This window comes from Lolium perenne, chromosome 4, assembly GCF_019359855.2.
Source record: "Lolium perenne isolate Kyuss_39 chromosome 4, Kyuss_2.0, whole genome shotgun sequence".
Lineage (NCBI taxonomy): Eukaryota > Viridiplantae > Streptophyta > Magnoliopsida > Poales > Poaceae > Lolium > Lolium perenne.
The window spans coordinates 265,295,235-265,308,154 of record NC_067247.2 but is presented as its reverse complement, the minus strand read 5'-3'; positions in this window follow the sequence as shown (position 1 = coordinate 265,308,154).

Here is a 12,920-nt window from a genome sequence, read left to right as displayed (position 1 = left end):
ATATAAGGGGGAGTCGAGGGACAAAGAGAGGATCGAATCAATTGTCAACACAACCCTAGTTTCTTAATCGTCGAGTACTTTTCGGCTGAAACCTTCGAGATCTACTTGCCCTCTACTTCCAACGAAACCTAGTCTACAATACGTAGGCATTGATAAGTTAATACCTTGTCAGGCATCCCCAATACAAAGGGAACCCCAATACAAATTGTTCAACACAAAGGGATCCCCAATACAAAGGGAACCCCAATACAAATTGTTCATACAAATTCAAATTGTTCAACACAAAGGCATCCCCAATACAAAGGGAACCTCAATACAAATTGTTCAACACAAAGGGATCCCCAATACAAAGGGAACCCCAATACAAATTGTTCATACAAATTCAAATTAGTTGTTCAGAATAAAATATTTCTCTTGCTCCTGATGTGACTCGCTGGGGCCACCACCTTACTCCGGGTAACCCTACCATGGATATTGCCGGTTTTTACCTTCCTTTTGCCCTCTTTCTTGTTCTTCTTCTTCTGCGAAGCTTGTGCTTTTTCTTCTGTCATCAGCTCTTCGAAGTTAGCACTAGTCTGGGCCATACCACTTTCGAAGCAATCTCGATTATACTGTTCTCTCTCCTCTGGACTCATCGGTTGAAGCAGCTCTACATCCATTTGTTCCCTCTGCTCTCGATCCATCGGTTCAAGCAGCTCTACATCCATCTGTTCCCTTTGCTCTCGATCCATCGGTTCAATCTCCTCATGTTCAATTGCTGCTTCAATCTCCTCTGCATTTGCTGCTTCAATCTCCTCATGTTGAACTGCTGCTTCAATCTCAAGTTGAATTGCTGCTTCATTCTCCTCTGCATTTGCTGCTCCCGTCTGATCTTCCATTCCAAAAGCTGGGTCAACTCCATTTTTACAAAGCCTAGCAATGTGTCCAGGGATTCAACAACGCTTGCACTTACGTTTTCGAATCGGTGCACCACCCTCTGCACTAGCTCTGATCCTATTCTTCCTCGGCCTACCTGCCGGTCTAGTCAATAGTGGAGAGTACAGTTTGAAGCATGGATCGACTTTCATCCATTGGTCTTTTCCCAACAAGGTAGGAACATTCATAGCATATGCAGCCCTAAATTTGGCAACAGAGAAATACTCTGACACATACTGATCAACTTCACCATCTTCACCCCCTATAACACTCATGAAAAACAATGCGTGTATGCGGGGTATCCCACGGATCTGCCATCCCCTACAATGGCATGTCCTATCAACCAAACTCACTAGATACCTCCACTACCTGTTTTTACTGTCAGTGTAGGTTACCTCAGCCTTCATTCCTTTTCTGACGCATTGCATCCTCAATTGTTTTGCCCTGTCATGCAAAGACTTAATCAAAGATGGGAGCATGAGATGACCAACATATTTTGTGGATGCAATTCTTTGACGCAGATCGATCTTTATCATGATCATCTGCCTAATCTTATCAAATATTTGCCACAGCATAAACCCTTTCAATGACTTGACCTTTGAATTGAAACTCTCCGCAAGCTTACTTGTTACATAGTCTACCTTGCAAATTTCATTGAATTGGCTTCTTGACCACACCCTACCATGATGTCCATCCAAGTACTCCTTCACCCCAGGTTTTTGTTTATACAACACATCCAAATGAAACAGATGCTTCCTAGAGCTGCATGTGTATGAAGATGGCCATAGGTTGTCAGTAAAAACTTTACCCTTGAATTTCTTTGTAAAATTATGTACCAAGTGTCGCATACATTCCCTATGCTCCACTCCAGGGAATACTGCTTCTACCGCACTCTCCAAACCTTTGCAAGCGTCTGTGTGGATAACAAGTCCTGGTGGATGACCTATAAGGTCGCGCAAATTCTGCAGAAACCAAGTCCAACTTTCCTCTGACTCAACCTCCAAAACTCCATAAGCAACAGGGAACATCCAATTATGTCCATCAACTGCAGAGTGACAACTAGCTGTCCTTTAAACCTGCCATGAAGAGCTGTTGCATCCACGGCCAAATAAGGCCTGCAACCGTCCAAAAAGCCTTTCCAGCAAGCTTTGAAACAAACAAAAGCCCTTCTAAAACATTCCTTGTGCATTACCTTCCCGCTTTTTAATTTGTAGGGAACTGTATGCTTGTCTATCGCTACAACACTGCCTGGACTAGCCATCTCCACTTCAGCTTTGAAAGTGTAAAGCAACTGAAAGCTTTCATTCCATGGACATTGATCTTGTCAAGAGTCATTTCCTTTGCATAGAACATCCTCATGTAAGGTACTTTCATTTTAAACTTCTCAACCACCTTTTTCTGGAGTGCTGTTGGACCAAGTGAAGGATTTTCTCTCAGCCAATCTAGGATTATATCTGCCAACCACCTAGTCTTTGCTAGCTTTGTTTTCAGCTCTGGCTCTCCCCCTAGAGGTGGAAACCTATGGACCTCCTTATTCTTCTTTATCTGAAACATAATGATAAGGGATGTCAGTAATAGATAAAAAAATTACACCGTGATCTAAAATACACAACTGGTTGGCGTAGTACCTAAACCAAGCTGCTTTTGCGCATTGTGCATGCATGCAGCCTCCACTTACACCTCCTGTATGGGCATTTAACTGTGAACCTACCTGGCTCACTTTTAATAACCCCATAATTATTCTTAGAGAGAATGCAATATGTAGTAATTGCATTACGACAGTCCATCATCGTTTGAAACACGGTGCCTTCTGCAAGCTGAGGATCCTCCCTGTTCCACTCAATTGTTGGCAAGTCATCACCTTCGTAATCGGCTAAAACGGGGTTGTCATTGTTCTCATTCTTCTCTTCATCATCAGTGTCATCAAATCTGGCACCAAAAGCAATATCTTCCATGTATTGATCCTCCATTGCCTGCTTACTGCATCGATCTACCAATTCAGGAAACATCAACTCATCCTCATCATCTTGAGGAGACTGATCCTCAATGTCTGCATCGTCCTCCACATCGACCGTACGAACGATCTGGCTACCACTAGCACTGGGAACAGATGGTGCTGCTGTGGACCTACAAGGAGCGCCGCGGTGCACACTATTAGCAGAGGCAGCAGTAGTAGAGAGACATGATGCCCGACCACCTGATGATGCCCCAACACCAGAGAGAGATGATGCCCGGCCCCTATCCACATGGATACCAGTTTTACCGAACCGGCAAGAAGCATTAAAAGCAAAAAAGAATTCCCAGATCGTCGTCAGAAATTAGTGGAACAAATCTTCCCTCCGTGTTGTGGAAATATTCGAAATGAACTGCGTCACCAGAGCTCCAGCAGTACTTAGCGTAGATGTTAGCTTTCAAATCCATCAACGAGATGGTGGTTGCAACCACCGCAAGGAAGTAAAACTCATTCTTATAGCGTTTAGAATCACGCGTAAAGCTAGAATCCAGCCTAACCACCAGCCGAAAAGCCAGCGCTGGATCAATCCTATTCGAAAAGCAACGCAGTTAGTTGAGCAACAACGATTGGCGCTCAAAAACTGCATACTGTTAATTCACATAGGCAGACAATGCTTACCCAGATGGAATCCATGCGTTAGATCCCTCTGATTCCCAATCTTCTCCGCGGCTGACGGGAAGAGGCGCACACCAGATGGATATACAAACTCCGCGATAGGGGTAGATCTAGATCTGGTGGAGGCGGAGCCCTCTCCGCCTCCCGGGGGTGGTGGGGGGGCGGGGGCGGCTCAGCGATGGATGATGCCATAAGGTAGGAGGGCAGGACGGCGTGGCGGCGGAGGGGCGGTGTGTGAGCTCCTCCAGTCTCGGGCGGAGTGGAAAGCTTTGGGTGAGCTCCTCCAGTCAACAGTCAACACGGTTCGAAAGAAACGATCAATTCAATACCAACGCGGCTCCCTAGCCATCACCGGTAACGGTCAAGGCCTCTGACTAGACGGCAACCCTCCCGTCTGAGCGTCTGCGAGGGGTTTCAAACTAGAGGGAGGGGAAAACTGAGGAAAAGTTAAGCGGCTGGGGAAAACTGAGTACAACTAACGAACCAGGGGCACGAAAATAGAAATCCCTTTGATCTATTGGCAACCTCATGGTTCCCAACACCAACTTGTGAAGAAGCCATCCATGGTGTGTTATATATTAAACGCATGAAAATATTGTAAGCCCATACCTCCTTTCTCTTTTCGGATACACAATTTTGACCATGCTAATCAATGCATTTTCTTCTGATCATGATCATGGCCACACCATAGGTTTGAAATAGCATCAGTAGTTCCTTTCATAATTTTCTTTGAGATATTGAGTACTATCATCACAAACACGGGTATAGCTTGGCCAACCGCTTTTATTAACAATTATTTTCCTCCCGTTGATAACGTTTTCTCGTTCCACCCACTTAAAATAGCCCGAACTCTCATCAACCCCCATCAATGCAGGCAAACTTAGGTATCTATCATTCAGAAATTATTTATAAATATCTATAATTTTACATACTTCCACTCTACTATAGACTGAGGTATTTGGACTGAAAAATATGCTACATTGATCTGCAGACGATAAAGGACATCGCTCTAAAAATAGGGGCATCCTACGACTAATCATGGAATTCAGATTTTCTTCTACTTATATTTTTAGAACTGTCATTTAGATGCATGGTGGTTGAATGCTGACCTAGGCATGTAAATTTACATGGATAATGAACTAAAACCATATATCCTGGTGTAAAGATATAAATAGTGTAGTCAACGTGACATGAATGTGATGAATTAATCTTTATGTTTGTTGTGAATGTAGTATTGTCTTTGAAATATTGTGTGAATATTATTGTTGTGAAAGTTTGTTTGAAGCAAACGACACACCTGGCGCAGTGGGAAGAAGCCCCCTGCACGTGTGAAATGGGCCATGGGCTAGAAAAGTCATGTTGTTTGGTGGTCTACGCAGAGTTTTTCCGGCCCCATAGAGATTTGGGCTCTGCCCATTTGGTAGGTCGGTTTTCAGGCCTAGTAGCAGCCCAGAACGGCTCCCTGTTGTTTGGTTACAACCCAAAATCCGCTTTTGATTACCTCTTCCCTTTAATGGTGAGGTTACCAGTGATTAACCGCACAAGCAAGAACACAATGCAAGCAGAAGCAAACTTGGCAGTGATCATAGACGACACTAGTTCACGACACACCATTGTTCAGACACATCAGACACGATCATAGTTCAGGACACAACAGACACGATCATAGTTCACGACACACCAGACACGATGATAGTTCAGGACATGACACGAACATCAACTAGACACGACTTGGTAGCAGCGCATAGTACCAGGTAAGCTTCAGGCATGATTTTGGAAGACAACACACCTGGTGGCATCGCCATGGTACTGGCACCTGCTCATCACCTCAGTGCAGGTGTGGTCAAAGATGACCATACTATACTCAAAGGAGGACACCTTCTTGAAGGTGAGGAACTGGCCTACCTTGAGCTGATGGGCGATGGCGAAGCCCGCCTACCCCTAGTTGATGTATGTGTCATCCCCTTGTCTCACCGTAGTCATCCTCCAGTTGCAGCTAGTCTTGCTGCGGACGATGATGTTGGAAGGGATTTTTTCGAACCACTTGACGAAATCTTGAGGGATTAGGAGCCAGCCGAAGGTAGGCCCGAAGACGATGCGCGGGAACTGGTCCGGACCTACCTCATCTTGGAAGTGGCCGATGTTAGCCGCCCTTCGCTTCTTCAGCGGTCCCTAGTGACCCAAGAATGAGCTTCTCAGTCTACCACAAGAACACATGCCGTTAAAGGTGTGCCTGCTCACAAGTATAAATGAAAACGGACATTGAAAACACTAGTGACGCCTCATACATTGGCTCACACGGCAGCTCAAGGGACTGCCCTCAAACAAAGTCTAGTGTGCAAGTAATGTGGCACACAAGACTAAGTTTGAGGGTAGCACATTGCCTTCCATTGTGCCTTTGTTGAATCACATGCCAATGCAGATGTCAAGAAACACACAAGGCCTCATACAGTGGCTCACACGGTAGGCATAGGGAGTGGCCACGAACTAAGTGTAGTGTGCAATGACTGTGGCACACTACATGACTAAGTTTGAGGCCACCACCTAGCCTTCCATGGTGCCATATTTGAATCATTGGCCAACGCAAGAGAGGCCTCATACATTTGGTCACACGAAAGGCGAAGGGACTGTCCCCAAACTAAGTCTAATGTTCAGGGAAACTGGCACACACGACTAAGTTTGAAGGCAACACATTGCCTTCCATTGTGCCATTGTTCAATCATTGGCCAATGCACTAGACAAACAAAAAGAGGCCTCATATATAGGATCACAAGGCAAGCAAAGGGATTGTCCGCAAACTAAGTCTAGTGTGCAAGTAATATGACACACATGACTAAGTTTGAGGGCAGCACCCTGCCTTTCGTTGTGACATTGTTGAATCATTGGCCAATGCACTAGACAAACTAAAAGGAGACCACATATATTGGATCACATGGTAGGCAGAGAGATTGTCCAAAAACTAAGTGTAGCGTGTATCGAATATGGCACACATGACTTAGTTTTTGGGCAGCACCCTGCCTTCCGTTGTGCCATTGTTCAATCATTGGCCAATGCAGAACTGAAGAAGCAGAAACATGCAAAGCAAGTTACCATAGGCCTCATAATATGAGGACATATGGAAGAGATGTTTGATCAGAACCAATTAATGGCATGGTCATGTTCACTCATGTCATAGGTTCTAATCAATCATCTCCTCATACTATTATCTCAGGTTATAATCATCGGCCTAGTTCAATCAGAAACAACACAAGTAGCAGTTCAAATTGAGTACATTACGAGTGGTACTTAGGGTACATTACAAATTATACTTAGGGTACATTACAAATTCTCCCTAGTTCAACCATCCGCAGGGTCTCCTACATTACATCTACAACACATTCATCACTCATCACAAATAGCCCTGATCCTCTTGAGCTTTTCCTTGATTGCAAAGTTCACTTGGAGCAGATCGTATATGTCATACTCTAGCTTTATCTTTTCAGCCTTCAAAATAGTTTTTTCGGTCTCCCATTCATGTTTCTTAGCCCTCATCACTTGTGTTTGTATTCTGTGCAGATTCTTGAGCAGAGCAACTTTATTCTTCAAGTCCTCCCACTCCTCTTCCCTCTGAACAAACCAGCACGACTCGTCTTAATCTTTAGACATCAATCACAACATGCTAAACCCCAGAACACAAAAAACCTTCACTACAAGAAAAGTTGCCATGGACGACGAAGTTGAAGTTGCGCCGTGGTTGATGGTGTACCATGGCCGACGATTTTTGGTCTCTCCGTTGTGCATGTCAAAACATTTTTTTTCTCGTTTTTGAGGCCACCTAGCCCGACAAAAACGGCCAAAACGTCGCGTATGGTGGCCCGGGACGTGGTGCATCTCGAAATCTCGGGTTCGCCGGCCGAGTCAACGCAAATCCGCACCGCCCAGGGATGTAGGGCCCAGATGGCAGCCTCTCTGGCATTGTTTTTTTCTCGATCGCGCCATCTCGTTCAACGCTCTCCGATCGAGCCGTTTACGATGCAGGATCATGGGTCCCGCATGTCATCCTCTATGAACCAAAATTCTTTCTATTCTTGGATTTTTTTGACCCCCTGATTTCTGGCTACTTCCTTTTTCTTTTGATCCCTTGCCGCCTTGGAAACGTTGAGACCGCTGCTGCTAATTGGGACCCGCATGTCATCCTCTATGAGCAATCAACTTTCTTTTCTTGGAGTTTTTTTTGGCACCTCAAATTTGGTCACGTGCCTTTTTCTTTCGATCCCCTGCCGCCTCTCAAACGGTGATACCGCTGCTGCTAAATGGGACCCGCATGTCATCCTCTATGTACTATAAAACTTTCTTTTCTTGGATTTTTTTGGCACCTCATATTTGGTCACTTGCCTTTTTCTTTCGATCCCGTGCAGCCTCTCAAACGGTGATACCGCTGCTGCTAAATGGGACCCGCATGTCATCCTCTATGTACTATAAAACTTTCTTTTCTTGGATTTTTTTGGCACCTCATATTTGGTCACTTAACTTTTTCTTTCGATCCCCTGCCGCCTCTCAAACGGTGAGACCGCTGCTGCTAAATGGGACCCGCATGTCATCCTCTATGTACTATAAAACTTTCTTTTCTTGAATTATTTTTGGCTCCTGATATTTGGTCACTTGCCTTTTTCTTTCGATCCCCTGCCGCCTCTCAAACGGTGATACCGCTGCTGCTAAATGGGACCCGCATGTCATCCTCTATGTACTATAAAACTTTCTTTTCTTGAATTATTTTTGGCTCCTGATATTTGGTCACTTGCCTTTTTCTTTCGATCCCGTGCAACCTCTCAAACGGTGAGACCGCTGCTGCTAAATGGGACCCGCATGTCATCCTCTATGTACAATCAAGTTTCTTTTCTTGAATTATTTTTGGCTCCTGATATTTGGTCACTTGCCTTTTTCTTTCGATCTCATGCCACGTTTGAAACGTTGAGGAACCTGCAGGCTCTTGGGACCCGCATGTCATCCTCTATGTACTATACAAGTTCATTTTCTTGGTTTTTTTTCACCCTCTGATTTTTGGCTATTTCCTTTTTCTTTTGATCCCCTGCCGCCTTTGAAACGTTGAGGACTCTGCTGGCTCATAGGTCCCACATGTCAGCCTCTATGTACAATCAAGTTTCTTTTCTTGAATTATTTTTGGATCTTGATATTTGGTCACTTGCCTTTTTTCTTTCGATCTCATGCCACGTTTGAAACGTTGAGGAACCTGCTGGCTCATGGGACCCGCATGTCATCCTCTATGTCCATCAACTTTCTTTTCTTGGATTTTTTGACCCCCTAATTTCTGGCTACTTTCTTTTTCTTTTGATCTCAAGTCGCATTTGAAACGTTGGGACCGCTGCTGCAAAATGGGACCCGCATGTCATCCTGTATGTACAATAAAAGTTTCTTTTCTTGGATTATTTTCCACCCTCTCATTTTTGGTCACTTGCCTTTTTCTTTCGATCTCATGCCGCCTTTGAAAACGTTGAGGAACCTGCTGGCTCATGGGACCCGCATGTCATCCTGTATGTACTATAAAAGTTTTATTCTTGGATTTTTTTCTTTTGATCCCCTGCCGCCTTGGAAACGTTGAGTAAGCTGCTGACTCATGGGACCCGCATGTCATCCTCTATGTACAATCAACTTTCTTTTTTTTGATCTCAAGCCGCATTTGAAACGTTGAGATCGCTGCTGCTAAATGGGACCCGCATGTCATCCTCTATGTACAATAAAGTTTCCTTTCTTGGATTATCTTTGGCTCATGATATTTTGTCACTTGCCTTTTTCTTTCGATCTCATGCCGCCTTTGAAACGTTGAGTAAGCTGCTGGCTCATGGGTCCCGCATGTCATCCTCTACGAACAATAAAAGTTTCCTTTCTTGGAGTTATTTTTGACCCCTAATTTCTAGCTATTTGCCTTTTTCTTTTGATCTCCTGCCCCCTTTGAAACGATGAGGACGCTATTGGCAGGTTGGTCCCACATGTCATCTTCTATGAACATTAAAAGTTTCCTTTGATGGATTTATTTTGAACCCCTAATTAATTTCTGGATATTTCTTTTTTTTCTTTTGATCCCCTGCCGCCTTGGAATCGTTGAGGATGCTGCTGCCTCATGGGTCCCGCATGTCATCCTCTCAGAACGAAAATGTTTCTTTTCTTGGATTTTTTACCAACAGATTTTTGGTTTATTTTTTCTTTTCATCCCCTGCCGCCTTTAAAACGTTGACGACGCTGCTGGCTCATGGGTCCATGATGTCAGCCTCCCCGTACAAGAAACATGTGATATCTTGATTATTTTGCAGACAATAAACAGTGTATTGCGCTCTGAGCTATTGCAAATGGATAAATTAAATCTTTATTTTTACATAAAAAGACTTATATGTTGAATCTCCTTGTTTTTTGTTTTTGCGAAGCATAGGACTTTCCTTTTTTTTTTAGAAAAATCCGAACTTTCCTGCTTTGGAGTGGGCTGAAATTATACGAGTCAAAAGGCCCAACAGGATAGTTTGAAGGCCCAGATGTCCAGATGCAGCCCAATTGAAATCTTTCTTTTCTTGGTTTTTTTTCACCCCCTGATTTCTAGCTACTTCATTTTTCTTTTGGTCCTATGCCGCCTTGGAAACGTTGAGACCGCTGCTGCAAAATGGGACCAGCATGTCATCCTCTATGTACAGTAAAATTTCTTTTCTTGGATTATTTTTGGCTCATGATATTTGGTCACTTGCCTTTTTCTTTCGATCCCGTGCAGCCTCTCAAACGGTGATACCGCTGCTGCAAAATGGGAACCGCATGTCATCCTCTATGTACAATCAAGTTTCTTTTCTTGAATTATTTTTGGCTCCTGATATTTGGTCACTTGCCTTTTTCTTGCGATCTTATACCACGTTTGAAACGTTGAGGAACCTGCAGGCTCATGGGACCCGCATTACAATGATCTTGTTATAACGACGAAATGATGAGTTTCAAATTCTTTGGCAAACAATATTGTAGTGTCTTTGCCTTTCCATTGTTGCTGTCTTAACTTGTAATGTCTTTGTTTCAGATATAGGTGGTGCATGGACAACTTAAAAGATTGCCGAATGGCTTCATTGTATTGCTAGGTTTAATTACCATTCAATTTCTCTGGGTTCAGTAATATTTTTTCAAAGCCTTGCAGCTGATGTAATATTTAGTTAGTTTTTATAGTTCTTTCGTGCATTTTTTCTATGGTGCTCGTGGTAAGTGAGGCTATCCGACAGAAATCATATGTTGCGTAAATATTCTCAGTATCTAAATCACAAATTCCCATCCCTTAAACGGCCCAATTAAGCGAAATCACAAATGTGCCGGCCCGCAAAATCCTAAAGCGCCTATTATGCCGGCATATAAACACCAACTAAATGGGCTGGCCCACTTACTTATTGGGCCAGCCCACTTGATTTATTGTGGACCCCGCACTCTAATTGGGTCGGCCCACTTGCTTTATGGTGGACCCCACCCACTACTGGGCCGGCCCCGTAACAGAAAAGTGGGCCCCACAAGCTTATTGGGCCGGCCCACTAGCTTGTTGGGCCAGCCCAATTGCTTCTGTGGTGGACCCCACTTACTAACTGGGCCGGCCCGGTAACAGGAAAGTGGGACCCACCTGTGTTTTTGGCCCGGCCCACTATCTTGTTGGGCCAGCCCAATTACGTTATGGTGGACCCCACTTACTAACTGGGCCGGCCCTTTAACAGGAATGTGGGACCCACCAGTGTTCTTGGCCCGGCCAACTATCTTATTGGGCCGGCCCACTTGCTATATGGTGGACCCCACATGCTGAATGGGCCGGCCCTTTAACAGGAATGTGGGACCCACCTGTGTTTTTGGCCCGGCCCACTTTCTTGTTAGGCCAGCCCAATTACGTTATGGTGAACCCCACTTACTAACTGGGCCGGCCCTTTAACAGGAATGTGGGACCCACTTGTGTTTTTGGCCCGGCCCACTATCTTGTTGGACCGGCCCACTTGCTATGTGGTGGACCCCACATACTAAATGGGTCGGCCCTTTAACAGGAAAGTGGGACCCACCTGTGTTTTGGCCCGGCCCACTATCTTGTTGGGCCGGCCCACTTGCTATATGGTGGTCCCCACATACTAAATGGGCCGACCCTTTTAACAGGAAAGTGGGACCCACCTGTGTTTTTGGCTCGGCCCAATGGCTTGTTGGGCCAGCCCATTTAATCTATTGTGGACCCCATGTACTAAATGGGCCGGCCCGATAGGAGGAAAGTGGGACCCAAAGGCTAATTGGGCCGGCCCAATAACTTCTTGGGCCAGCCCAGTTGCTTTAAGGTGACCGCACTTGTTAAATGGGCCTGCCCGATAACAGGAAAGTGGGCCCCACATGTCTTGTGGGCCGGCCCTTTTGCCTGTTGACCGGTCAAACGAGTGCATTCGGCCCGGCCCACATGCTTAGTGGGCCGGCCCATTAAAGTTTTGACCAGTCAACATTAGAGGTTAGGCCCGGCCCATGTAATTAATGGACCAACCCAGCTATATAGTTGACCGGTCAAACTAAGTCAGCTGGCCCGGCCCGCAAACTTAATGGGTCGGCCCGCTTAAGACGTGGCAGGCCTCGTGTGGGCCTACCATCTACCACGGGGTTTCAGCTGGTTAACGCCGTTAACTGCCAGTTAACGGCATCTGCCATGTGTCAGTTTGCATGACGTCAGCAGTCAACGGGCTCCCGGAAACACTTCTGCAACGGTTCGATTTTCCGTGGCGGAAGGGCGCCCAAGCGCGACGGACCGAAAAAATCGTCGTAGGACTTTGCCTGACGCAGTTTCGACAACATAACCCATATCGTCGGGTTAGGCCCATAGGCGACGAAAAATACCCCTTAGCGGACGATTTTGGGACGTTGTCTATCAGAACTTTTCTTGTAGTGCTTCCTCTCTTTGCATGCACAATAAAATCTAACAGTTTGACCAATCCTCACTCCGATCTACGAAGGATCTACCGCGACTGAAGATTACCATAACAGATCTAAGCAAATCGAGAATGTGAACACCAAGAACTCGAAAAGAACAGCAAGCAATGCCGACGAACACCTTGCAAGCATCTATCCGAACCCTATCCTAATGGAAACCCTAGCAGATCTTATATGCATGTCGTCGCAAATACTCAAGCATGGTGTTGTGGGTATACTTTATGGGTGTATCAACGGCAGTGCCTGGATCCGGCAAGCCCGGGTAGCCCACAGACGGTGATGTGGCGTGTGGCCCATCGGGCGGCCCAGTTGTTGTAGATCCTGAAGGATGAAGTCCAGCCCAGGAACAGGAAGCCGGATCCCAACCGACCTACGAAGGAGGCCGGATCCGTGAAGGTCCATGAAGTATCCGGATCCTGCA